We start from the raw sequence: 26,054 nt of genomic DNA on the forward strand, positions 1-26,054 counted from the left end.
CAAAGGGAAATGGAGAGGGAATAGAAATGCCTATTATCCTGCATCTATTTACATGACAGGCATTGTTATGCACATCACCTAGGTGACACAATCAGTATCTCTGGATGTGAGAGTAAAGAGGCAATGAAAGGAAAAACAGACAAATGGGACTACATCAAACTTGCAAATTTTTGTGAATCAAAGGACACAATTAATAGAGCCAAAAAACCAAACTATAGAATAGGAGAATATATTTGTAAATTATATAACTGATAAGCAGGTAGTATCTGGAATATATAAAGAACTCTTATAATTCAACAACAACAAAAACAACCTGATTAAAAAGTGAACAAAAGACTTTGCTGTGGACTGAATGTTTGTATGCCTCCCAAATTCATGTGTTGAAACCTAATCCAGTGTGACTGTATGTGGAGGTAGGACCTTTGGGAAGTGATTAGATCCTGAGGGCAGAACTCTCATAAATGGGATTACTGCTTTTATACAAGAGACCCCAGAGAGCTCCTTTTCCCCTGCCATCATGTGAGGTTACAGGGAGAAGTTGGCTATCTATAACCCAGAAAGCTGGCTCCCACCAGGCACAGAATCTCCTAGTACCTTCATCTTGGACTTTCCAGCCTCCAGAACTGTGAGAAATAAATTTCTGTTGTTTATAAGACACCCAATCTATTGTATTGTGTTACAGCAGCTCAAATGGATTAAGAAAGACTTGAATAGACATTCCCCCAAAGATGATATATAGATGGTCAACAAACAAATGAAAAGATGCTCAATATCACTAATCATTGGAAAATGCAAGTCAAAACCACAATGAAATATCACCTCACACCCATTAGGATGGCTACTATAAAAGAAAACCAAAAACAAGTGTTGGTGAGGATATGGAAAAGCTGGAACCTGTATGTGTTATTGGTGGGTTTGTAAAATGGTGTGACTGAATTTCCACCCTTGTACAATGGTGGAAAATGTATGGAAGTTCTTCAAAAAATTAAAAATAGAACTACCACATGACCTAGCAATCCCACTTCTGGGTATATATCTAAAAGAACTGAAAGTAGGTTCTTTTTTTAAAAATTATTATTATTATTATTATTTCATTTAAATTCAATTAGTCAAGGTATAGTACATAATTAGTTTTTGATATAATGTTCAATGATTCATTAGTTGAACTAATGAATTATTATTTTTTTTATTTTTTTAAAGATTTTATTTATTTATCTGAGGTAGTGAGAGAATGAGACAGAGAGAGAGCATGAGTTGGGGGGGTGGGAGAGGCAAAAGAAGAGGGAGAAACAGGCTCTCCAGTGAGCAGGGAGCCCCACACGGGGCTCGATCCCAGGGCCCCGGGATCATGACCTGAGCTGAAGGCAGATGCTTAACTGACTGAGCCACCCAGGCACCTCTGAAAGTAGGATCTTAAAGAGATATTTGTAGCAACCCAAATGTCCATTGACAATGCATAAGGAAACAAAATGTGGTATATACATAGGAAAATTACTGATTCCTAAAAAGTAAAGAAATACTGTCACATGCTACAAAATGGGTGAACCTTTAAGATATTATGCTAAGTGATAATTCTCTGGAGAGTCATCCAGGTTGTTCTATCAATAGTTTTTTTAAATAGTTTGTTCTTTTTTAAATTGCTGAACAATATTTCATGCTATGGATTTATAACCATTGTTTAATTGTTCACCCATTGAAGGATGTCTACATTATTTCTGGGTTTTGGCTATTAGAAATAAAGCTGCTATAAGCTTTTGTGCAAAAAAAAAAAAGATATTATGCTAAGTGAAAGAAGTCAGTCACATAAAGACAAATACTGTATGATTCCACTTATATAAGGTATCTAAATAGTCAAATTCATAGAAACAGAAAGTAAAATAGTGGTTACCAGGGGTTGCAAGATAGAAGAAAAGGGGAATTATTATTTGATGGGTACAGAGTTTTAGACGTAAGATGAAAAAGTTCCAGAGATCTGTTTCACAATGCAAATACACTTAAAACTCCTGAACTATACACTTAAAATAGTTAAGGTGGGGGTGCCTGGGTCGCTCAGTCATTAAGTGTCTGCCTTTGGCTCAGGTCATGATCCCAGGATGCTGGGATCAAGCCCCACATCAGGCTCCCTACTTGGCGGGAAGCCTGCTTCTCCCTCTCCCACTCCCCCTGCTTGTGTTCCTTCTCTTGCTATGTCCCTCTCTGTCAAATAAATAAATAAAATCTTAAAAAAAATTAGTTAAGATGGTAAATTTTATGTTATGGTGCTTTTTGTTACAATAAAAATAAATAAAAAGTAAACCTGGGGCGCCTGGGTGGCTCAGTCAGTTAAGCGTCTGCCTTTGGCTCAGGTCATGATCTCTGCATCCTGGGATTGAGCCCTGCATTGGGCTTCCTGCTCAGTAGGGAGTCTGCTTCTCTCTCTCTCTTTTGCCCCTCCCCACTGCTCATTCTCTCTTTGTCTCTCAAATAAATAAATAAAATCTTAAAAAAATAAACCTAATAAAGTGTTAAATTAAATATGTTCCTACCTCTTACCTTGACAAACTACTTTCACAACCCTGGAAGGCCAGATTCAAATTTAGAATCCTGAGAATCTATGAAGTTCCATGCCAAAAGGTGGCAGTACAGGGAAAGCCACCCTGGTTCCCAGGTGCCTGCCTCTGGACCACAGCTTACTCCCTCTACTTCTCACTCTTACTTCTCTTACAATGTGAGGGGCCTACACATGTGCAGCTATAAATACCTGCAGTCCACATGCCCAACTGCCATCTACGTCCCTTGCATATAGCTTCTACCTGACCACACTTGGGAGTGAACATACCAACAGTGTGGTCTGCTTTTGGAAGGATGGACCCAGGCCCTGGAAGCTGAGGAGTGTTGCTCCAGGCCAAAATTTATGTGTGATCTTTCAGACCTGACCATAGGCAATTATGAAGGCTCTTCTTTCCTTTTCACTTCTCTTCTTTTCTTTCCCTCCCTCCCTCTTTTCTTTCCTTCTTTCTTTCCTTCTTTCTTTCTTTCTTTCTTTCTTTCTTTCTTTCTTTCTTTCTTTCTTTCTTTCTTTCTTTCTCTTTCTTTCTTCTTTCTTTCTTTCTATTTCTTATTTCTTTTCTTTCTTTCTTTCTTTCTTCTTTTCTTTCTTTCTTTCTTTCATCTTTCTCTTTCTTTTCCTTTCCTTTTTTTTCTTTTCTCTTTTTTAAGGCTTTTCCTGGTAGACCTCACAGGGGAAAGCTCTAGCTGGCTCCAGTGTCCATATGGAGAAAAGGAAATACTCAACTTCAGCCCATTCTGGCCATCTTATGAATTCTACCAAATATTTAAGGAAAAATTATACCAATTCTCTACAATTTCTTTCAGAAGATAAAAGCGTTCTATGAGGCCAGCATTACTCTAATACTAAAAGCAGACAAAGATAGTATAAGGGAAAAACAACAACAACTACAGACTGATATCTCTCATGAAGAAAATGCAAAAATCCTCAACAAAATATTAGCAAATAGAATCCAGCAATATATGAAAAGGATTATACACCATGACTAGATGGGATTTATCCCAGTTATGCAAGGATAATTCAACATTCAAAAGTCAGTTAATATACTTCATCAAATAAACAGACTACAGAATAAAAATCACATAATCATATCAATAGGTGCAGAGAAAGCATTTGACAAAATCAAACACCCATTCCTGATGAAAACTCTCAGTAAGAAGTTGCTGAGGTTGAAATAGCACAGAGGATCACAGGGGAAGGGAGGGAAAACTGAATGGGAAGAAATCAGAGAGGGAGACAAACTATGAGAGACTCTTGACTCTGGGAAACAAACTGAGGGTTGTGGAAGGGGGGAGGTGGGTGGGGGGAGGAGGTAACTGGGTGATGGGCATTAAGGAGGGCATGTGATGTGATGAGCACTGGGTGTTATACGCAACTAATGAATCATTGAACACTACATCAAAAACTAATGATGTATTATATACTGGCTAATTGAATTTAAATAAATAAATAAAAGTTAAAAAAAACACCTCTCAGTAAACTGAGAATAAACCTATTCTCTATTCCTCTAGAATAGGAACTTCCTCTATTTGACAAAGAACACCTACACAAAACCTACAGCTAACATTGTACTTAATGGTAAGAAACTCAAATCTTTCCCACTAAAATCAGGAGCAAAGAAGGATGTCCCTTTCATGACTGCTATTCAGTGTAGTACTGGTAGTCCTAGCAAATGCAGTAAAACAAGAAAAAAAAGTTATACAGATTGAGAAGGAAGAAATAAAACTATCTTTATTATAGTAAAGTGGAAGGGTACAAGGTTAGCATACAAAAGTCAATTGCTTTCCCCAGCAAAAACCAAGTAGAATTTGAAATTAAAAACATAATGCCATTTACATTAGCACCTCTAAAAATGAAATATGTAAGGATAAATCTAACAAGACTATGTACAAGATCTGTATGAGGAAAATACGAACCTCTGATGAAAAAAATCAAAGAAGAACTAAATAAATGAAGAGATATTTCATGTTTATGAACAAGAAGACTCAATATTGTCAAGATTTTAGCTCTGGACTTGATCTACAGAGTCAATACAATTCCAATCAAAATCCCAGCAGGTTATGTTGTGCATATCAACAAACTAATTCTAAAATTTATATGGAGAGGCAAAAGACCCAGAGTAGAAGTAGTACTGACTTGAAAGTTGGAGAACAGACAGTACCTCATATCATGACTTACCATAAAGCTATAGTAATTAAGACAGTATGATACTGGCAGAAAAATAGACAAATCAATAGAACAGAATAGAAATCCCAGAAATAAACCCACATAAATATAGTCAACTGGTCTTTGACAAAGTGGCAAAAAAACCCTGAGCAAAGATAGTTTTATCAAAAAATGATGCTGGACATCAACATGTAAAAAAATGAATTAGAGCTTACATTTCACACAAAAATAACTCAAAATGGATCATAAACCTAAATGTGAAATGCAAAACTATAAAACTCCTAGAAGATAACATAGGAAAAGATATAGATGATCTTAGGTGTGGCAAGGACTTTTTAGGTATAATACCAAAAGAACAATTTATGGAAGAAAGAATTGATAAAGTTGGGCTTCACTAAAATTAAATTTAAATAAATTTAATTTAAATAAATTAAAATTTTCTACTCTGTCGAAAGACACTGTCAAGAAAATAAAAAGACAAGCCACAGTCTATAAGAAAATATTTGCAAAAGACGTATCTGATAAAGGACTGTTATCCAAAATATACGAATTCTGGATGGACCTTGAGGACACTATGCTTAGTAAGATAAATCAGACTGAAAGACAAATACTGTATGATATCATTTATAGGTGGAACCTAAAAAAGATTCCAAACTCTTAAAAACAGAAATTAAAAATGTGATTACCAGGGGATGGGAGTGGGATGATAGGACAGATGTTAACAGTACAAACTTGCAATGTGTAGTAAAAAGTCCTAGAGACCTACATACAAAATAGTGGATATTGACAGTCATATTGTATGTACCATCAAACTTGCTAAGAGACTAGAACTCAATTATTTCAAAAATTAAACAGAAATGATAATTATGTAACATGATGGTGATGCTAATTATCACTACAATGGCAGTCATATTACAGTTATAAAAGTAGATGTATCAAATTAGCATGTTATATACTTTAAATTTACTCAATGTTATATGTCAAATATATTTCAATAAAAAATGGAAAGGAATAACCTGATTACAAATAGGCCAAAGACCTTAACAGGCACCTCACCAAAGAAGATACACAGAAGGCAAATAAGCATATACAAAGATGTCCCATATCATACGTCATCAGGGATATGCAAATTAAAACAACAATGAGATACCACTACACACCTATTAGAATGACCAAAATCAAAAACACTGACAACAGCATAGTTGGCAAAGATGTAGAGCAACAGGAACTCTTATTCATTGTTGGTGGGAATGGAAAATGGTACGGCCACAGTGTGGTGGTTTCTTACAAAATTAAACATACTCTTACCATACAATCCAGCAATCGTACCCCTTTGTATTTACCCAAAGGAGTTGAAAAACCTGCACAAGGATGTTTATAGCAGCTGTATTCATAATTGCCAAAACTTAGAGACAACTAAGATGTCCTTCAGTTTGTGAATGGATAAACTGTGGTATATCCAGACAATGGAATATTATTCAGTGCTGAAAAGACTTAAATGCATATTAAGTGAAAGACAATATGACAATCTAAAAAGGCAAAACTATGGAGACAGTAGATTAATGCTTATCAGGGCTTCTAGGGGAGGGAAGAATGGATGAGTGGAACACAGAGGGTTTTAGGGCACAGAAACTATTCTATGTGATACTATAATGGTTATACATATAACAGATACATGTCATTATACATTCGTCCAAACCCATAAAATGAAAATATGTGGTCACCTTATCGCAAATCCAGGTAATGTGGGCTGACAATTAAAGCTCTACCAATTACTGAATGACAATTCAATCTCCACATTTGAGAAAAAAATGAAATTATCCCAAAGTTAGAAAATAATAGAATAATATATGTGGAAATATTTTCCAAATATTCAGTTGCTGTACAAGTGTAAATTTTCATTAGGCAGCTGGATTTGTCCTAATTTGTCATTGAACTTGAGGTCCTAGGGTACTTATTCTTAGTTCTGGTTACATGTAATAATCACCCCAGGAGCTTTAAAAAATAAGATGTCAGATTCCTACCTATACTAATTCTGATTTATTAATCTGTAGCATTTTTTTTTTTTTTTTGGTATTGAGCTTTATGTTTCTGGGAAGGCAGCAAAGTTAGCTAAAAATTTGTTTTTTTTAAAGTTTTGTGTTTATTGGAACTAGAATTTTGTAGCTTGGAAAGCTGGCATGGACTACAGTTTATCCTGAGTAAAATAAAGCTACTGAGGAACAATTTGAGACTGATTAGTCTCTACTGGGTTGAGAAGACTCAGGAAAAGTTCAGGTTGGATCAGGAATAGGAGTAGGTGGAAGTAGAAATAGAAAATATTGCAACTTACAGATCAAGAGCAAAACAATCTGAATGTGAACTGGACACTTTCCCTTCTCCCCCTCTTTGCATAGCCCTAAATCCTCTGTCCTCAGTGGGCAGTCCACCGTTGGCCACTTTGTGAATCCTCTGGAATAATCTCTCTTACTGCTTCACCATTTTTCTGTTTCTATGTTGTTGATTTCCAAATTACTACTTATTGTTTGTTTTTAGAGTCAACTTATGATCAGTGCAGAGAAAATTTTTAGCTGATGGTAATTATATGTAGATGCCCAAGAGACTTCCTGAAAGGAATCTTGGTATTCCTTAATTGAAAAAGCTGTTTAAAATTGGTCTGGAGAAGCAACTCCCATCATGGGGTGTTGCATATTCTTGTTATGATTTTTCTTCATTTCTTTCAACCCAATGAGAAAAAAAAAAACAGAGGAAAACATAATTTATAAGAGGAGATAGTATTTTTCTTCTGATAAGTTGCTTGCCAGAAGTAATTTGGTAGGTTCTGTTGAGTAATTATCAAGTGGTAAATGTAAGCTCCTGGAAGATCACTTCTCATACTGGCTAAAATTTCCCAAGTTCTAAAGAAGATTGTTTAACAGATGAAATGACCTTAACAAGTCTAATCCTTAGTTTTTATGATTTCAGCTTATGGATGAGTGAAGAAAATTCCATTTGCTTTAAGAAGGTATCTATCTGTATATAGATCTATCATCTATCTATTTATCTATCTATCTATCATCTATCTATCTATCTATCTATCTATCTATCTATCTATCTATCATCTATTACCTATCTATCTCTCTATCTATCATCTATCTATCTATCATCTATCTATCTGTCATCTATCTATCATCTGTCATCTATCTATTATCTATCTATTATCTATCTATCATCTATCTATCTATCATCTAGCTATCTATCATCTATCTATCTATCATCTATCTATCATCTGTCATCTATTATCTATCTATCATCTAGCTATCATCTATCTATCGTCTATCTATCTATCATCTATCTATCATCTATCTATCTATCATTTATCTATCATCTATCTTTTAAATCTGAGGGATTTCACAACACGGTCATTCTGAATAGTTAAAAGTTAGTGAGAGGACTTTGATTTCTACCCATGAAGGAAGAACTCTTACTGGAATTGTCTTTGTACCATAAACAATTAGAAAACCAGACAAGGCATGTGAAACAATATTTTCCACCAGACATCTGACAACAGGCAGCACCAAACTGACTCCAGAAAGCAGGGAAACAAGCAACATGAGCCAAGGATTATACCAGATTACCTGCCTGTAGGAATTTTCCATGCCACCCTCTGGAAAATCCAGAAAGGATGGATATTGTAAAACCTAGAACATGAACTAAGTAATAATAAAAAAAGAGCTATAGCTAATAAGCTAATAGTGGAAATAAAATCAAATCATCAAAAAAACCCTCAATTAGTCCAAAAGAAGTCAAGAAAAAGAAAAAAATGGAATAAATGACAATTGGCAGAAGTAGAAAACCTATAGCAAGGATGGAAGATTTAAACTCAACCATATTGGTAATTGAATTAAATGCTAATGGCTTAAATATTCCAATTAAAGTGCAGAGATTGTCAGGCTGGATAAAAGGTATTACTCAACTAAATGTTTTCCCAAGAAATCCACCTTAAATATAAAGACATAGATAGCTAAAACTATAATGATGGGAAAAAACATACTATTAAAACATCAATCAAAAGGAAGCTGGAGTGACTATATCAGCATTAAGCAAAGTAGACTTCAAAGCCAGGAATATTACTAAAAAGAAGGAGGGACATTTCAGAATGATAAAGGAATCAATTCATCAAGGTGACATAATACTCCTAAATAAATTCATGTATTAATAGTTTCAAAATACATGAACCAAAACTGTAGGAGCTGAAAGGAAAAATAGACAAATCTACCATTAGTTGGAGATTGCAATATTCCTCTATCATTAATTGATAAAGTAGTAGAAAAATTAATAAGGACATAGAAAATATCCACAAATTGACATTTTTAAAACACTCCATCAAGCTGTAGCAGAATACCTAATCTTTCAGGTGCACATGGAACATATTTCAAAATAAAACCTATTCTGGGCAATAAAACGAATCACCATACCTTAAAAAAGTTGAAATCATATAGAGTATGTATCCTTACCATAACAAATACAAAATATGAGTGATTTATGGAAAGATACCTGGAAAAATCTTCAAATCTTCAAAAATTAAATACCCTACTTCTAAATAACACACAGGCCAAAGAAGAAGTCACACATTGTTACATTTGAACTGAGTGAATATAAAGGCACATTAATCAAAACTTTTGGAATGCTGCTAAAGCAATGCTAATAGGAAAACCTGACATTAAATGATTACTTTAGAACAGAAGGAAATTCTAAAATCAGTAATCTATACTTCCACCTTAATAAATTAAAAAAAAACCAGAATGAAGAAAACAATATAGATAAGCATGGGATTCAGTGAAATAGGAAAGAGATAAACAGTAGAAAGAAATCAATGAAACTCAAGCTGGTCTTTGAAAATATCAATGAAGTGATAAATATCTAGCCATAGATAGATGAGACAGAGAGACAGACAGACAGAATCACACAGCATATAAAGGAGCAGAAATGAGATGAGGATACTATTATTGGACATCTCAGTGAAAATACTAGAACCTAGGATAGAGGGAACCCAACACAAGAGAGCAGCAAAGGAAACTCTAGGCTGACAGTCATGCCTCAGGTCTGTAGAGTGAGTTCAGAAAGGACAGAGGATAGAGGCCTTCAGGAGAGAAATGAAATTGGTAGCTTGTCCTAAATATTTGGATATTTGGAAAATAATATTAAGGAGTACTTGACATATTATGGAACATCTGAAAATATAAAGGAGAGATACTTAGTATTGGCCAATTGTTACAATTCCAGGAAAAATTACAAGTAGCACAAATAAGGAAACAATCAAAAGTACAATATTTGGTTCTGCAGTGAAGGTTCATTCTGCATGATAATACAGTCTGCATTATCAGAGTTCTAAACTGTTGACATTAAGTACTGAGAATAAAAATTGTATTATAACAATTTTGGGAGAATATGGAAAAGGGTTGGGGTGAAGGAATGTTAGATAATCAGCATCTAAAGAGAAGTCATGCATTCAACAAATATTTATCAGTAACTATTATGAGTTAGGTCCTATTATAGACTATGAATAATATCTAAAAAATAGTGAAATCCTCAAAGAGCACTGTAAGCATATAATGGAGGAACACAGAGGTAGATGCCAGAGGAAACAGATGTAAGATTTGAAAGCTGTTTCCTCTGGGCAGCAGAGCTGGGCTCAGGGATGCTTGGGGCAATAACTGTTAGTTTTTTTATTATTAACTGTTTAGTAGCATTTGAATTTTATTTTTTTTTAATGTTTTATTTATTTATTCATGAGAGTCAGAGAGAGAGAGAGAGGCAGAGGGAGAAGCAGGCTCCCCGCCTAGCAGGGAGCCCGACGCAGGACTCGATCCCAGGACCCTGGGATCATGACCTGAGCCGAAGGCAGACGCTTAACCATCTGAGCCACCCAGGCGCCCCAGTAGCATTTGAATTTTAAACAATATGCATGCATTATTTTTAAAGATAAAAATTGATTAAAGTTCTGTGTTCCCTTATATTTTTTTTACTGATGGCATTAATACAGATCATATTTTTATGTAAAGAAGCATGATTGTGTTAAAATATTATATTTGACAGTGTGGTAGTTAAAGGTGTAGACTTAAAAGTCAGACCTTAAATTCCAGCTCTGACTTTGACCACATGATCTTAAGCAAGTTATGTAACTGTTCTACTTCTAAGCATTCTTGTCTGTAGCCTGGGACTAATAATAATATGCACCTCACAGTGCACAGTTCCTAGCACATAGTATTGCCTATAATAAGTGATTAATATCTCTTATCATTCATTAAAACATCAGATTATAATATCAAACCATGACCCTATTGTCTTCATAGAGATGAAGTACATGAACAACAGACATGCTCTCCAAGAGGCATGACCCAAAATGTACAGGGTATGATACTTATGGATATCTTATTTCTGAGATCTATTTTTTTTGGAGATTTTATTTATTTGAGGGAGAGAGAGAGAGAGCATGAGAAGGGAGAGAGTCAGAGGGAGAAGCAGACTCCCCACTGAGCTGGGAGCCCGATGCAGGACTCGATCCCGGGACTCTGGGATCATGACCTGAGCCGAAGGCAGCCGCCCAACCAACTGAGCCACCCGGGTGCCCCTTTGAGATCTATTTCCAAGCTGAAAAAATTTATATCCTTGCTAATTTAATTTCCTCCTCAAATAGTTACTGACACTCTTGTTATCCTTTATGGTGTACACATTTCTTTCAGACTAGTCTCATATGCTACTCCTAAAATCCTTAGGAGGGGAGGGAATGTATTTAGAACAGGACTTACTGTCCCCATTTTAATAATAGGGAACTGAAGTGCTGAGATTTTAAGACTTCCTCAAAGGTCACAGAGCTTATTAGTGGTGACTTGAAATTAAAAACTAATTCTGCTCTCTCTAAATCTGTGCTTTTTCCTCTGGATTGCTGCCTTATAAGTCTGCACAGCTCTGGCTACAGGCATATAGTGTGGCTGCATAATACTGAGGTTTACTCTATTCCTTAGTGTGAGGAGAATGTAGGAAAAGAGAAGAGATATTATCTATTCTCCAGGATGGGGGTTGGCAAACTCAACCAAATCCAGCCCACTGCCTGTATTTGTCATAAAATTTCATTGGAACAAAGCCATGTCCCCATTCCTTTATGCATTGTTGCTGCTGCTTTCCTGTTAGAATGGCAGAGCAGTGTCGTGGTAACAGAGATCCTATGGACTGTGCAACAACCTAAAATCAATACTATCTGGTCCTTTCTGGAAATGTTGGCCAATCTCTGCTCTAGGAAACTGATACTCAAGAAGTTACACAATTTACCTGAGGTGATACAGCTAGTAAAAAGTAGAACTGGCCTAGAATCCAGGATTTGTGACCATTAGTCTGCTGTCTTCCTACATACCATGCTCTCTTTTTGTGGGACATCACTTTTTTTTTTTATATTTTAGTAAACTTAATCTAGTACATTAAGGCCAAGGAGGGATATTATTGCTATATTACCAGAATCTTTTTTTAAATTACAAAATATATTTGCATTGTAGGAAAGTAAATATACAGACAGGCAAAAATAAAATAATCATATTCTAACTACCAAGAATCTAAAATTGTAATGTATATTCTACCAGATCTTTTTTTATGCATATATGCATTTACATATATAGATATAAATATACATGCATTTTTTTTTTTTACTCAAAGTGAGCATACTATACATTTTTTAAAGATCTAATTTGCTTTATTAAATGATTCATGAGTCAGGCAGCATCCCATCTAGCAAGTAGAGTATATGTTGTTTTATAACCTGCTTTCTTATATAACATTAAAAGACTTTGGCTCACTTGATCAGCAACAGCAATAATATTGTTGTGCTTGCTGTGATATTGGAGATAGGGAAGTCTGCATTATCATAAACTTTATACCTTAAATTACTGGCAGTGAGATGTTTAACTTCTTAGTCATCAATAACAGCAAGAATTTTGAACTGTGTTTTAATTTTTAAAAAAGAGATAAATTTCATCTAGATAGTGATAACAGATTTAAAAGCTATCTTACATATCCCCACCCATCAAATCTGGGTCTTCTAAAATGATAAGAAACAGAAAATCCACTTTAAATATATCAGTACCAGGAATCAAAGTTGGGCATAAAACAGAATATTGTTTACCAGAGTGTTGAATCTCAGATCTGTACCTCTGAAACAAATAATGCAATATATGTTAAGAAAGAAAAAAAGAAGAAGAAGAATGTAGCAGGAGGGGAAGAATGAAGGGGGGGAAATCGGAGGGGGAGAAGAACCATGAGAGACGATGGACTCTGAAAAACAAACTGAGGGTTCTAGAGGGGAGGGGGGTGGGAGGATGGGTTAGCCTGGTGATGGGTATTGAGGAGGGCACGTTCTGCATGGAGCACTGGGTGTTATGCACAAACAATGAATCATGGAACACTATATCTAAAACTAATGATGTAATGTATGGGGATTAACATAACAATAAAAAAATAAAAAAAACCCAGAATATTGTTATGAAGCAGTGTTTGTTCTTGCCTATTGATGGGAGCACCTTTCCTATTATGTAGAAAATTGTGGGCAACAGAAATCTAAGTTTTATTCCTCTTATCTTCTAGCTAACTTATCCATGATCCACAAATTTCTTGATGCTAAAAATCCTACCCATAATTCTATCAGGTCACCAGAAGCTCAGACTTGCTGCACGACAGCACTCAGAATTACACAGACAACTATATTTCCTTTTCAAGTGGGGAAAAAGCACTTTGAAGAGGGGGAATATACGATTGGAAATAGTATATATAAAAGGTCTGCATTAGAAATGCAAATTCATGGAAGATATTTTATTCTCATCTTACATAATACTTTAAAACTATAATTGGATACCTGGTTTGAGGAAAATGGCAACACTGTTACCTGGAAATCTTAGGTGGTATTTTGTTTTCGGCAATTAAGAAATATCAGAAAACAGAAAGGCACCAGATTTACATCCATTTCCAGTGAAAGGGGCCAACACATTCATAAAACTGGGTCACTGAGGTGGGGAGTGTTGGGTATATTTATGTATAGGCAGAACTCTCCTGGGATATAACCGCTCCAGAGACCTGGTCCTCTTTTTTTTTTTTTTTTTTTTTTTTTAAAGATTTTATTTATTTATTTGACAGAGAGAGAGAGGGAACACAAGCAGGGGGAGTGGGAGAGGGAGAAGCAGGCTTCCTGCTGAGCAGGGAGCCCGATGCGGGGCTTGATCCCGGGACCCTGGGATCATGACCTGAGCCGAAGGCAGACGCTTAACGACTGAGCCACCCAGGTGCCCCGAGACCTGGTCCTCTTTGAAGGCAATTAGTCTTTGGGTGTACACTTTGTACTATGAATGACATCTCCCTTGTGTGTTAATTTTTCTTCTGTTGAGGGAGTTACCCTGCAGCCTGGGAAGCTTGCTGCCTACTGCCAGCCCTGGAACATTTTTAGCTTCATCAGCATTATCATCGTTACCATGACCGCATCGATCATTACCATCAATATCATCATCACCTTCACCAACATCATAACTTTTGGCATCTGTCACCACCAACATGGTCAGTATTCATCATTAGTTTTTTGTCATTGTGTACAATGAACTATATTTAAAATTTTATCATAAAAACACTTTATTTTACATCTTTCTGCATTGAACATTTTTCCAAAACCAAATTCACTGAATTTACTAAAAGAGAAACCTGTTTAATTTTAGTTAACTGTTTTTTTTTTAAATTTAAACAGAATGAGCTTCATTTTTAAAAAGTAATTAGCCTTGCTTATTTTATTATATTTTATATTTTATTTATTTTTATTGAGGTATGATTGACAAATAATTACATATATTTATGTTGTACAATACTTTTTAGGTGTACAATATGAATTGATATATGTTTATGTTGTTAAATGATCACTACAATCAAGCTGATTCACATATCCATTACCTCACAGTTACCATTTTTTTTAGTGGTGACAACAGTTAAGATCTACTCTCTTAGCAGATTTCAAGTGTACAATTAACTATAGTCACCATGCTGTACATTAGATCCCCAGAACTTATTCATCTTAAAATGAACTCTTTGACCAATATCTCCCTATTTCCCTCAGCCCGCAGCCCGTGGCAACCACTATTCTTAGATCTATAAGTAGATAAATATTAAATGCTACTGATGCCTGTTCAATATTTTGGTTATCGAGAGCTTGTTGTCTAGACTTTTCTTAGGAAAAGCTCATGGTAACAAGATCCCCTAAGTTTTTATCAGTTAATAGCAGTGTATCTATAGCTTTTATATTTGAAGTCAGATTGGCTATATATAAAACCATCCTTGGTTCACATTTTATTTTTTTGAGTATCTGAAATCTATTACTCCATTAATGTTGTGAAAACATATAACAACAGTATGATTTCTTTTTCCCTTATGAGTTAATTGGGTCTTTTTGCCTGGGTGCCCCAAAGCCCCAAAGTGTCATTTATTAAGACAGGGAATATAGGAAGAGAAAGTTTTTGAGGAAAGGTAGTGATATAATTTTTTAATGTGTTGAATTTTAGGTGTCTGTTGGGTGTTCAGATGTGGCTAGAAATACAAATTTGGAAGTCATCAGCAGAGGGTAATTTCAGGCATGGGAATGGACAAGATCTTTTGGAGAGCACAAAGAGAATGCCAAGATTAGAAAACTGAGGATGGAACCCTGGGGGAATATCAGTATTTAGCTCTTGAAGGAAATGGAGAAGTGGCCAGAAGTTGAAGGAAAATTAGATAGGTGATGTGTTTCGAAAGGAAAATGTGATATAATAGAACAGATATATATTGTTCTCTGTCCCCAGTTCCTATTTACAGAACTCCTGAAACCCTTGTAATTTCCTTGGTGATAGGAGTGTCCTTTGTTCTAATGAGGTGGGTCTGGTGGGCTCCTGAATAGCTCCTGGATGGGGGCTGGTTATCAGAAAGACTAAGCCATGATTAGAAGCTTGAATTTTCAGGCTTGCCCCTAATTCTCTCAAGAAGAGAAAAGGGCTGAAAATGGATCTAATGATCAAACGTGTTGACATGATGGAACCTCCATAAAATCCCCAAATACAGGGTTTGGAGAGCTTCTGGGTTGGTGAACATGAGGTGGTAAAAGAGTGGCATGCCTGAATAGGGCATGGGAGCTCTGGGGCCCATCCCACACACCTTGCCCTGCATCTCTTCCATCTGGATGCTCATCTGTATCCTTTAATAAACTCGTAAGCATAAGTCATTGTTTCCCTGAGTTCTGTGAGCCACTCTGGCAAATTAAGCAAACCCCAAGGAGAGGGTCTGGATCCTTTGATCTATAGCCAGTTGCTCAGAAGCATGGGTGATAACCTGGGCTTGGGACTGACGTCTGAAGAGTGTGTGTGTGTGTGTGTGTGTGTGTGTGTGTGTGTTGAGGGTCTGAGGCAGTCTCGTGGGACTGAGCCTCTAACCTGTGGGATTGGACATTATCCAGGTAGTGCCAGAATTGAGTTAAACTGTAGGACACCCAGCTGGTGTCACGGAGACTTGCTTGTTGTTGTGGGGAAAACCCCCACACATTTGGTGACCAGAAGTGTCAGAAAGAAGTGTTCTGTGTGAGTAGTAAAGGATACTCACAGGAGAAAAACACACAGTAGGGAGGAACTGGGTTTTTCCCTGCATAGGAAGGAAGAAATTGAGTTTTTCCATTTCAGAAAGGAAAATGAATATTTCAAGAAGTTAGCTGTCATTGTGTTAGGTGAATAGTACTGGAAAGTATTCATTGAATTTAACAGCATTTGGTTTCATCTCTTCCTTTTATAGAGGAGAAATTTCCAGGTAAAGACAATTCAGTGCCTTGTCCAAGAGGGTATGACCCGAGTCAGATCTTCAGACTTCTAAGCCTACTGGAACACTGCATCAAAAACTAATCATGGAACACTGCATCAAAAACTAATGATGTAATGTATGGCGATTAACATAACATAATTAAAAAAAAAGGAAAAGGTCATTTATTACTGTCTAATAAAACCTTAGTCATGAGACCCTTCAGATGTAGATCGGTGGGCCATATGCTTTGGGGGATGATTGCCAAAACATATCTTGGGGGCTTTAGAGATAAAGGAAGTTTCCAAAGGAATTTTTATACGTTAAAGTAGACTTACAGAATCCTGGTGGGGGTAGGGGGGGTCAGGCTAGGATTGCCTTTTGCCATTGGACAAAAGGACACCACATTGCCTCTTGAATTAAGCTAACAAAATGAAGCTCGTGAGAGAACGCTTTGTAAAATATTGGAACATATCACTGAGAAGGTATATGGCTTTCCTTTCCAGAGAGGTCTTTAAGAAATTGCAGTTTCTTTAATGCTGCAAATAAGATTATAGAGGAGTCTATGCATTTTACTTTCATTTTACTTTCTTTACATTGCTTGATTTCTTTGCACATGTAAGACATTTAATTTAATAATTTTTAGTAAATTAAAAAGTCTCTGTTAGCTTAGAATAATCTCCCTGTTTCTACTCATCAAATTACATTTCTCCTTTCCATGAAACACTTGAAGATTATTTTGGATTTGTCCTGACTAATTCTGCCTATATTGTACTTCCTAGCACACTGATTTCTTTTGTATCCTTTACAGTTCTTGTAAATGATAGATTATAGATTTTACAGTATTTGTATATTAATTAATACAACTTTACTAATTAGCACAACATTTCCTGAATTTAAGCCCCTGAGGAAAAAAATCTTGGTTCTAGAGAATTTTAAGTTGCTTGGTAACTCTCTATGTAGTCTTTGCTGTAACTTCTGCCACTTAGTAAACTTTCCTTTGCCGGCATCTTTAAGAAAGGTGGAAGTTTCTCTGCAAACACCTTGACCTTGACAGGCAGAAATCTCCTGGCATTGTTGTGTAGACAGCATTATCAACATATTAAAGGTTTCAAACTTAGTTTTAGTAAACCTAATTAAGTGTGGTTTATATTACTTTTTTGGGGTAGGGATAAAATGTCTGCTTATCAGAACCTCTGACGAATTATTTCAGACAGTAAAAAACTATCCCAGAAATTATGGGTTTGCCATATGGATTTTCATGGCACTATATCAACATGCAAGCCCATTACATTCATTTAGTTTTTGAAGAGCATCTATAATGTATTCTTCACTCTGACTGGTACTCAATGTGTTCATGTACCCAAAAGCTATAAGATTAAGGATTCTCCTTGAAGAAGCTTTTAATCTAGTTGGGGTTTCTGGAATATAATCTTGAAATAATGAATAGTATAAGGCTGTATTAGACAAAGCACTGTAAGAGTAACATGGAAAAATAATGAATAGACTTGCAAGAGAATGCCTTAGTTCAAGATTGTTTTTCAGTTCTTTTTTCCCTTTAGTAACATTGATGTGGGAAACAAAGGCAGAAGAAAAATTACTAAATTTCCTTACTACCTACAGCCCACTGACAAGTCCTTGAAACACGCAGAGTGGCCTTCCTCTAGGGACTCAGCTGCCTCAATGTTAATACTTTGCTAAGGGCAAAAGGCAATCCTAGCCTGACCCCCCCTACCCCCACCAGGATTCTGTAAGTCTACTTTAACGTATAAAAATTCCTTTGGAAACTTCCTTTATCTCTAAAGCCCCCAAGATATGTTTTGGCAATCATCCCCCAAAGCATATGGCCCACCGATCTACATCTGAAGGGTCTCATGACTAAGGTTTTATTAGACGGTAATAAATGACCTTTTCCTTTTTTTTAATTATGTTATGTTAATCGCCATACATTACATCATTAGTTTTTGATGCAGTGTTCCATGATTCATTGTTTGCGTATAACACCCAGTGCTCCATGCAGAACGTGCCCTCTTTAACACCCATCACCAGGCTAACCCATCCCCCCACTCCTCTCCCCTCTAGAACCCTCAGTTTGTTTCTCAGAGTCCATAGTCTCTCAGGGTTCGTCCCCCCCTGATTTCCCCCCCTTCATTTTTCCCTTCCTACTATCTTTTTTTTTTTTTTTAACATATAATGTATTATTTATTTCAGAGGTACAGGTCTGTGATTCAACAGTCTTACACAATTCACAGCGCTCACCATAGCACATACCCTCCCCCATGTCTATTACCCAGCCACCCCATCCCTCCCACCCCCCACCGCTCCAGCAACCCTCAGTTTGTTTCCTGAGATTAAGAATGCCTCATATCAGTGAGGTCATATGATACATGTCTTTCTCTGATTAACTTATTTCGCTCAGCATAATACCCTCCAGTTCCATCCACGTCGTTGCAAATGGCAAGATTTCATTCCTTTTGATGGCTGCATGATATTCCATTGTATATATATACCACATCTTCTTTATCCATTCATCTGTCGATGGACATCTTGGCTCTTTCCATAGTTTGGCTATTGTGGACATTGTTTACCTTTTCCTGACAACAGCTAGCCCCCTCAAGGTCCTGGAAACCTTGCTTCCAAAATTCCTTAGAGACTTATGCTATCTCTAACCCCCTCCCAAGTATATAATGGGCCACACATGACCCCATTGCAGCTCTTTCTGCCCATGGGCCCCGTCCCCGTGCTTTAACAAAATCACCTTTTTGTACCAAAGATGTCTCAAGAATTCTTTCTTGGCCATTGGCTTTGAACCCTAATGTTCTCTCCTACATCAACATTATTTATCCCTTACTCTTAAAATCTCTACCTTGTGCGCCTGGTTAGCTCAGTTGGTTAAGCCTCTGCCTTCAGCTCAGGTCATGATCCCAGGGTCCTGGGATTGAGCCCCTGCATCGGGCTCCAGCCCCTGCATTGGGCTCCCTGCTCAGTGGGGAGCCTGCTTCTCCCTCTCCCTCTGTTGCTCCCCCTGCTTGTGCTCTCTCGCTTTGTCAAATAAATAAATAAAATAAAATAAATTTTTTTCTCTACCTTGACCTCTCTGACATTTTGTGAACTCAACTAATATTTACTAAATGAATATTCATGAGAGTATAATTCAGTCCTACAAATATCTGCCAGTTTGGTATTATTATCCTGTTTTTAAATTTTTTATTTTTTATTTTATTTATTTATTTATTTATTTAATCCTGTGTTTTAGATTGGGACACTAAGTATTAATTAGGTTAAGTTACTCAGGTTCCCCCAGGAAATAAGGAATATAGATACTATAGTGAATATACTTGCAATTATATTATATATATTATATTTATATAATTATACATATAATTATATATATAATTATTATTATATTATATATTATAGATATTATATATATATTATAGATATTAGGGTTTAATTCTAAGTTTGTTTTCCCCAGTTCTTGCTCTTTTTTTTTTAAATATCTATTTATTTATTTGGGAGAGAGAAAGAGAGTGTGAGAGAGAGTGGGGGGAAGGGGCAGAGGGAGAGAATCTTCAAGCAGATTCCCTGCTGACCACAGAGCCCAACTCAGGGCTCGATCTCACAACCCTGAGATCAAGACCTGAGACAAACCAAGAGTCTGGAAGCTAAACTGACTAACCACCCAGGCGTCCCCCAGTTCTTGCTCTTAATTGCTATGCTTGCTTTTTTTGACATTTTTGTTGGCCAATTTCTTTCTTCCTTTATCTTTTGGCATTTTTGAAAGGTTCAAACGTTACCCCTAACTATCCTGTCTTTAAACACAACTCCTTGAAGCCATTTTCCTATTTTTTCTGTGATCTCCTCTATTCAGGTGATCCCACAATTTATATCTCAATCTCTTTTATTAAGTCTCTGATTTTCCATTTTCTCTCTTTTTTTTTAAAGATTTTATTTATTTATTTGACAGAGAGAGAAACAGCGAGAGAGGGAACACAAGCAGGGGGAGTGGGAGAGGGAGAAGCAGGCTTCCTGCAGAGCAGGGAGCCGGATGTGGGGCTGGATCCCAGGATCTTGGGATCATGACCTGAGCTGAAGGCAAACGCTTAAGAACTGAGCCACCCAGGTGCCCCTGATTTTCCATTTTCTACTTCTTTCTGATCATTGTTGTCTGTAAGTCCCACCAGCATTTGATGATCTTGTCTAAAATCCAGCTCTTTATCCTTCCACCTCCTTATTTTCCCATTTCTGTCACAGTTTGGGCTTGGAAACAACCAAATTTGATTTGTGCCGCTTTTCTGTTGTTCTCTCTCAAGCCATATAGATATGAAATCCTGTTTGGTATTTCATCATAATATCATAATATGTGGCACTGTTTATCTTTTTTTGTTTATACTGCTTGTGTAAAGTGTTTTTTTTAAAGTTTTATTTATTTTTAGGTAGTCTCTACAACCAATGTGGAAATTGAATGCACAACCCCAAGATTCAGTCACATGTTCTTCCAACTGAGCCAGCCAGGTGCCCCATGCTCATGTAAAGCTTTTAAATTGACTTCCCTGCCTTTGGTTTCTTTCTGTTCCAGCCCATTCTGAAACTGCTTTCAGCCAAGGATACAGTTATTACTACTAGTATAATAAATAATAAATTTTATTTATGTAATAAATCTTTAAGAATAATATACATAAAAATAAATCATTTTAATAAACTGCTTTTTGTATCTTCTTTGTGCCAGAAGGTACATCATTTACTCATTAAAATAACACTTTGAGGGGTGGTTCTTTTTCTCATTTTAAGATTAAAAATTGGAAACTTACAGAAAAGTTAAATTTCGAAAGATCACACAGCTACTAAGACACAGAACTAGGATTTATGCTGAGGTCCACCAGATTCCGGAGTTTATGCTCTGAATACTTCTCACTCAACTGGGATATATTTCAGAGTGAAAGAGAAAGCTATTAATTTCTGGTGGGACTGCCTTAGGAAAACTAGGCTTAGAATTTATGAATTCTACTCTCTACCTCTTCACCATTGGTTATACTCAGATAAATAATGGAGAGGTTGAGAGAACATCTACTTTTGGAGATAGGAACATGTGTTTATGTACTTGATGAGTTCAGAGATGACCACAGGACAGTCTCTTGAAATATCCAGAAAAAAAAAAATCCTGTTGGGTACACAGGAAAGGAACTTAATAGAGAATGGAGAAATAAAGACACAAATTTGAGAGCCATTTATATGGAGGGATTGTGGAAGCCACGAAATGAAGGAGCTCATCAAGAATTTAAGGAAGCAACTAATGAATCATTCAACACTACATCAAAAACTGATGATGTACTATATATATTGGCTAATTGAATTTTAATTAAAAAAAGAAAAAAGAATTAAAGGAAGTAGAGATAGTGTGGAAATTTGAGAGATGAACCCTGGGAAATGTGAGCTATGAAGGGATGACGGGACAGAGATAGGAAAAACAGCCTGTATAGGTGATGCCTCTATTAGACTATAAGCTTCTTTCTGGCAACGAACCATGTACTTTACTTTTTGTGTTTTTTGTTTGTTTGCTTATTTTTTTTGTTTGTTTTTTGTATCCCCGAACTCACATATTACATTGCCAAATAAGTTTATTAAAATCAATTTAACAATGGGGTAACTGAGTGATGGGCATTAAGGAGGGCACTTGATGTAATGAGCAGTAGGTATTATATGCAACTGATGAATCACTAAATTCTACCCCTGAAACTAATAATATACTATATGTTAACTAAATTGAATTTAAATAAAAAATTAAAATAAAAAAACCATCCTGGAACAATGAAAAAAATCAATTTAACAGTAACAATATACAGACATATGATTACTGAAAGATGAGTTGAATTCTATCTATTTTCTCAGGAGCTAATCAAAGCTTTTTCACATGGAGGCCAGTCAGGTGCCATCTCTTCTCTCTGGCCAGGTTTGTGCTTCTTATTGAAGCTGGGAATCCTATGATACGTAGGATTGATTTGGGACCATACTTGTGCAACTTTGATGGTCTACTAGAAGTCTGAGAGCCAATGCACATGCATGAGACATATATGCAAAGGCATTTTACTGTATGTAAATCTTCATATGTCCTGTAATGTTGTATTTATAATGTACAGTTTAAGTTAGAAACAAATATAAGAAGAAAGCCATTTCAGAGATTCTAGTTTTGGAAAGGCAACAGTACTGTACAAATGGAAAGGGCAAAACAGCTTTTTTGTTCTCTGCTGTACTGGAGCAAGTCATCAGGTAACAGGACTTTAGAGAAGCCCTGTTTAAGATACATTTGGAAATGAGGTTGCCATGGCAACTGTCTCTGAAGTAACAAAATTCCCCTAGAGCTTTCAGGGAACCCTCAACTTCTCTGTACTTGGTTCTCAAGGAGAGCTTAATTTCATTCATTTTAATGAGTTGTTTTTTTCTGTTTATAGAATTTGTGCAGTGGGATTGAGAACAAGGATTAGGATTACTGGAGTTACTCTGGGACATGTTAATTCTAAGTGTAAATCAAAAGATGAGGCACTGTCATTGCTGAGTCTTAGCTGAGGGTGAGCAAGTCCTCATGGATGTGTGTGCACACACACACACAGGCGTGCGTGCAGTGATTTTAGTAGAACTTTTCTGCAGGAAGATGGATTTCTGCTTTTGTGTTTGGACTTAGTAACTTCTGTAAGAGGACTTTTGCCATGAATCCAGGACCAAAAACCTATTTAATCCACTGGCACACTGAAGCTCAAATTACCCCAAATCAAGATTTCTTTTTTGGGTATGAAATCTGTCTTCCTTAATATTAAGGGCCCCTGGTAAAAGGCATTGAGTGTAAGTTGCCATGCAAAACTTTATTAGTCTCTGTATAAATGAAATCACTTCCTGAGAACGATTTTGACAATGTGTGCAGTAGTTGTAGTAGGCAGGAGTGGTGTCTGGAGACAAAATTAGGCATTGTTAGTAACATACATTAAACACCTTGTGTTTGCTTAAGAAGCTCAGAAAGGTCCCTGGCCCCTATGAAGTTTGGAGTTGGGTAGATCATAGTTTGACTCAAGATTCTGGAACCTACAAGCTGTGTGTGCTTCTCACTTTTAAAGTGGATATTTATAGGTCTAATAGATAAGGCTGTTGTGAGGAATAAACGAGGTACTATTTTTTGTGCATTGCTTTGGATCCTTCATATGAGGGTGCTGGATCAATACAGTATTTGATAAACAGTAAGGGTTCAATACAAGGTAGTAATTACTATTTTTTCCCATGGTGCTTTGGTATAATTAATAGCTTAAAAAGATGTAATCACAGTGAAAAATGTAACCAGAGGTCATTAAAAACCACATCAAGCATTATCAAGGGCTTACACAAACATTTCTTCTTCCTTAGAGGGGAGGGTCTCTGGAGCAGTGATCCTGAGGGAGTCTCTGTAACTACATCACTGAGATCTCCAATCCAGAATAAAACTCTTTAGTCTCGTGTTATCATGGGCATTAGGAAAGGATGCTGTCTCATGCCTAGAATTTGAACAAGAGACTTGGGCCAAAGCTACAATCAGATCAAGTTCTTCAGCTCAGCAAGACAATTAGAGTTTTGATCCTCAAAGTAGAGAAGCAGAAGCAGAGGGTCTGAGCTCTGAGTTGTCACTTTCTGTTCACCAGGGCCGTTTGAGTGTCCATGAAAGAGATGGATGAGAGCTAGTGGAGAACAGCATTGTGACTCCAAGCAGGAGGGTGAGTGCCTGCCTGACCTGGTCTGTCCTGTAGCAGAAGGGGTAAAACCTCAAACCCCAGGAGCCAGACCACCCGAGTTCACCTTCTACTGTAACTTAGCAGCATTGGGACTTGTGCAAGTCACTTAGGTGCAGCATCCTCATCTGTGAAATGGAGATAATCATAATGCCACACAGCATTTAGAACAGCACCTATCCCATAGTACTCAGTAAATGTTCCTATCCTTGTCTTCTCCGTTACTCTTGCACTTCCATGGTGTGTAGGCTTCTCTCTGTCTAGTGACTTGTTTCTTTTTCCCTTACAGACCCTCCTAGAGGACAATGGCTGCAGATAATGCCTCCTCTGTGACAGATTTTGTCCTCACAGGCTTAATAGATGAGCCAGAACTCCAGATGCCCCTCTTCTTCCTGTTTCTAGGTTTCTATGTGGTCACAGTGGTGGGGAACCTGGGCCTGATAACCCTGATTGGGCTGAATTCTCACCTTCATATTCCCATGTACTTTTTCCTCTTCAACTTGTCCTTCATAGATTTTAGTTTCTCTACTGCCATCATCCCCAAAATGCTAATGAGTTTTGTCTCCAAGAAGAACATCATTTCCTATGCAGGGTGTATGACTCAGCTCTTTTTCTTTCTTTCTTTCTTTTTTTTTTTGTCTTTTCTGAATCCTACATCCTGTCAGCGATGGCATATGACCGCTATGTCGCCATCTGTAAACCACTGCTGTACACAGTCACCATGTCTCCTCAGGTGTGTTTACTCCTTTTGTTGGGAGTTTATGGGATGGGGGTGTTTGAGGCTGTGGCCTATACAGGAAATATATTATTTTTGACATTTTGTGCTGACAACCTTGTCAATCACTATATGTGTGGTATCATTCCCCTCCTTGAGCTCCTGCAACAGCTCTTATATAAATGTACTAATTGTCTTTATTGTTGTGACCATTGGCATTGGGGTGCCCATTGTTGCCATTTTTATCTCTTATGGTTTCCTTATTTCCAGCATTTTCCGTATTAGTTCCACTGAAGGCAGGTCCAAAGCCTTTAGTACTTGCAGCTCTCACATAATTGCTGTTTCTCTCTTCTTTGGGTCAGGAGTTTTACGTACCTTAAACCACCTTCTATTTTGCCCCTTGACCAGGGGAAAGTGTCTTCCTTGTTCTACACTAATGTTGTGCCAGTGTTCAACCCATTAATCTATAGTCTGAGGAATAAGGATGTCAAATTTGCCCTGAGGAAAACCTTGAGCAGAATTACCGTCTCTTGAAAAAATATTTGAAATTGAGATAAGAGATCCAAGGAATTTTTTTATTATAGTGTTTTTATTACTATTATTTATTGTTATTGTTACTTTTTCCAATGAGGTATCCAAGCTCCAGTGCTTTCTTTATATACTATATGGCAGAGGAAATTTTAACTTTCTTTCCCAAATGGATTGTTCTTCCTTATCCAAATCTCCCAATTCTTTTTTATTTTATGAAACATAATTGCTATAATTATAGAGTTTTCAACATTGAATGGGGCTTAGGAATCGTTTGATCTAGTGCCTTTATATAATACATCACACTTTGCAGAGTCAGAACATTCGTATGCTTCCCAAGAACATAAAACTACCTGGTGCCAGAGCTGGGACTGAAATCCTTGCTTGAATCCTAATCCAGTTTGTTTTCCCCTATGCCATGTTTTCTTGCCTCATTTCTTTCTTGGAAGATTTCATTTCACATGTTGGTTGACCTAGCACATTTAAGTTATGAATATATTCACAGTAATTTCATGCACTTTTCACAGGATAA

At 36.7% G+C, this 26,054-nt stretch overlaps 1 protein-coding gene, 1 long non-coding RNA gene and 1 pseudogene across 2 annotated transcripts in view; all 3 read left to right on the plus strand.

The window, feature by feature from the left end:
- The window catches only part of LOC144379544 (uncharacterized), a 35,746-nt gene extending 19,140 nt beyond the window's left edge, over nucleotides 1–16,606 (plus strand). The window contains exons 2-3 of the long non-coding RNA XR_013442705.1: nucleotides 14,122–14,287; nucleotides 16,529–16,606. This is a non-coding gene — a long non-coding RNA (uncharacterized LOC144379544). The remainder of the gene's footprint in view (nucleotides 1–14,121; nucleotides 14,288–16,528) is intronic.
- The window catches only part of LOC118555230 (olfactory receptor 8B3-like), a 238,155-nt gene that overhangs the window by 62,015 nt on the left and 150,086 nt on the right, over nucleotides 1–26,054 (plus strand).
- LOC118555227 (olfactory receptor 8B8-like) lies at nucleotides 24,585–25,528 on the plus strand (annotated as a pseudogene).

This window comes from Halichoerus grypus, chromosome 11, assembly GCF_964656455.1.
Source record: "Halichoerus grypus chromosome 11, mHalGry1.hap1.1, whole genome shotgun sequence".
In the NCBI taxonomy this organism is placed as follows: Eukaryota; Metazoa; Chordata; class Mammalia; order Carnivora; family Phocidae; genus Halichoerus; species Halichoerus grypus.